Source organism: Sciurus carolinensis, chromosome 6, assembly GCF_902686445.1.
Source record: "Sciurus carolinensis chromosome 6, mSciCar1.2, whole genome shotgun sequence".
Classification (NCBI taxonomy): Eukaryota; Metazoa; Chordata; class Mammalia; order Rodentia; family Sciuridae; genus Sciurus; species Sciurus carolinensis.
Genome location: NC_062218.1, coordinates 45,123,327 through 45,126,100, shown reverse-complemented (window position 1 = coordinate 45,126,100; position 2,774 = coordinate 45,123,327). Strand labels below are relative to the sequence as shown.

Here is a 2,774-nt window from a genome sequence, read left to right as displayed (position 1 = left end):
TCCTACAACAAGTACAATCAGAAAAAAGTGAAATTACACTCCATTTATGTAAAATTTGTCAAAATGTATAAAAGCATTCTACTGCCAGGTACAACTAATTAGAACAAATAAAAACTATTTTAAAAAACTCCTGAGATTTGAACCTGTATGTTTTTCATAGTACAAGCTGCCAACCACCTCCCCAAACTATTAAACACCTAAGCGTGATCCCAGAGAACTGGAACCATCAGAACAGTTGTCTATTTTGAGTAACTGCAACAGCTACAGAGGTAAGACCAGACTGCACAGATGGGAGAGAGATGAGTGGACAGGAAGGAAAAACGTGAATATAGATTTTTTTGTTTTCCCAAAAGCATGTCAGAAAAGAAAGAGTAGATCTATTTAAAGAAACACTCCAGTTTTGTTTGTATTTGTTTTTAAGGCAGAGAGATGTGAGCATATGCATAGGCTAAGAAAAAGTTTCTTAAGGAGGGAAAAGGATGAAATTGGAAAAAAGATGGAATAACTGGGGAAATCATAATAGTAAACATATAAATTACTATGCAAGGCATTGCTCTAAGAACTCAGTGTAGGGGCTGGGGGGATAGCTCAGTTGGTAGAGTGCTTGCTTTGCAAGCACAAGGCCCTAGGTTTAATCCCCAGCACCGCAAAAAAAAAAAAAAAAAAAAAAAAAAAACTCAGTGTATTTAAATCTTTTTACTTCACTCAAAAACATTCTAAAGGACACATTTTGATCTTACAGATGAGGAAAATAAGGCATGTTTACAGTCTCAAGTCCCAAGAGAGGGACTGGAACCTGGTTAGTCCAGAGCTCATGGTCTTAATGGTGGTTTAAATCTGCTTCTCAGGGAAAGTTTTTGGGTAGAATGAGGGGCATTAATTATGGCCTCACATTCTTCACAGCAGAGGGCATTGAGGAGAGGCCAAGAGAAGGAACAGAAATTTAGAGCAAGAGGAGAGAACAACAGAGGGCATTCTCCTTGGATGGCTAGGCTGACTCTTCGTACAGGACAGTAAAGCCATGTTGTCGGCTCAAATGCACGCAAGGAAATCACCTACCTACATGCTGTGGCAGGTGTCATCTTCAAATGAATACACCACCTACAATTATTTAGGTGAATGTGTAAGCTTGTGCCTGGACCTAGACCTACTCAATAGCAAGAACAAATATTCTATCCCTCCCTGCTGATTTTTTTTTTAACCACAATAGAAGATGTTTATTTCTCCACTTTCAGTCCCTCCTCCCAAAATCAGTGTCCAGTGACCCAAAACCTGAAGGTCCAGTACCTGGGCAGATCCCAGAAAATATAAGTCTAAGGGCTCAAGTCAGAGTTTCAAGTTCAGACTTCGAAGCAGACCAGTGTCAGACTTCACCAAAATCAGAAACCGAGGTTCATGTGTGTACTCAGATCCCCTTCCAAGCCCTGTCCTTCTCCTCCTGCTTTCTGTTCTCCCTCCGGCTCACTGTGACCACTCCAGGGGCTCTCTCTCTCTGTCCCAGACACAGCCCTAGGTATCCTGAGCTGGGAAGCATGTGACTTGGGGCTGGGGTGCTGGTCTGTAACCCAGTCCTTGATCCTTCTTGAGGACGGCGGGTATAAAGTTGGAGCAGCCCTCCCCCTCGGGTCCCATTCCTGGTTCCCAGCTTCCCCTCTGGGGCAGCTTGAAGCCAGTGCTGGAGGTGGGCACACCCCAAGGGGAAGGTTGTGGGGCTGGGGACCCTGGACAGTGACAGCAAATGAGCAGTGGGCATGCAGTGCTTGGAGTGTTCAAAGTGGGCATCACAGGTCTCGCAGTGCTAAGGGGAGGAAGAAGGAACCAGTTCTCTGGGCTCCTTCTCTCTCCATGGCTCTCCCTGATCATCCGGGCCACCTTGGGAAAGCCTGCTTCTTCATCCAACTGAGCAGCAGCCCTGCCACCCAGCTAACAGGCCCCCACCCAGGCAGCCCCTCAGCCCAGGAGACAGTGCGCAGCAGCACCCTGGCCCGCTCAGACAGCACACGACAGCCAGGAGGCATCCGAGCGTTGAAATTCCCTCCAGCTCCCCCCGCCTCGCAGGGCTCCAACAGCCTTTGAAGTTCTGCCAGGTCCCCCTCTTGGGCAGCCTTCAATATCCAGTGGGTCATTTTGTCCTCAGCCTCAAGGAATCTCCCTTGTCCAGTCTTCCTGACACTGCTGCGGCCACTGCTTCTGCTGCAGCCTTCCTCGTCACTCTTCTTTTCTTCCTCTTTCTCTCCCTGACAGGATCAGGAGGAGACCTCTAGGGTTCAGGTGTACTGCTCCCATCTGCAATCAGGGCCTCATAGAGAGCCCAGGCTGCGCCCCACCCCGGGTGGGCTCTGGCTTTTCAGACTGTGACTGCTGCTGCCCATCTTTCCATAGTTCACTAGGGTCTGTGGTTGGAGTGAACATGATAAGGGACAGCCTGGCCATGGTATCAAGAAACATCAACCCGGCCCTTTAATTCTGCTCAATCCTATTCGGGCTCTCCTCTTCCCAAATAAAAACAGAGGTGACGTTTTTCCAGAGCATCTTGGGGAAAGGCTCCTGTCTGCATTGCTTTGTAGCTTCCGTACTGCAAACTGGCCTCCCTGTGCTGGTGGTGACATGCTTGTCACACAGTGAGCTGCAGAGACACCTTAACACTCTGGGATCTCTCCTGAGACTGTACAGCGTGGACTCTGAGCTTCCTGTGGAGGGGACCAAAGCTGTTAGAACAATGAGCTCCCCAGATTCTGAAACTATGTTTCGTGTTTTCCTTGAAGGGATGAAAA

At 48.0% G+C, this 2,774-nt stretch overlaps 1 pseudogene; it reads right to left on the bottom strand.

Annotated features, from left to right (window-relative positions):
- Positions 1 to 1,379: 1,379 nt before the first annotated feature.
- LOC124986258 (G patch domain and ankyrin repeat-containing protein 1-like) lies at positions 1,380 to 2,433 on the bottom strand (annotated as a pseudogene).
- Between the last annotated feature and the right edge of the window lie 341 nt (positions 2,434 to 2,774).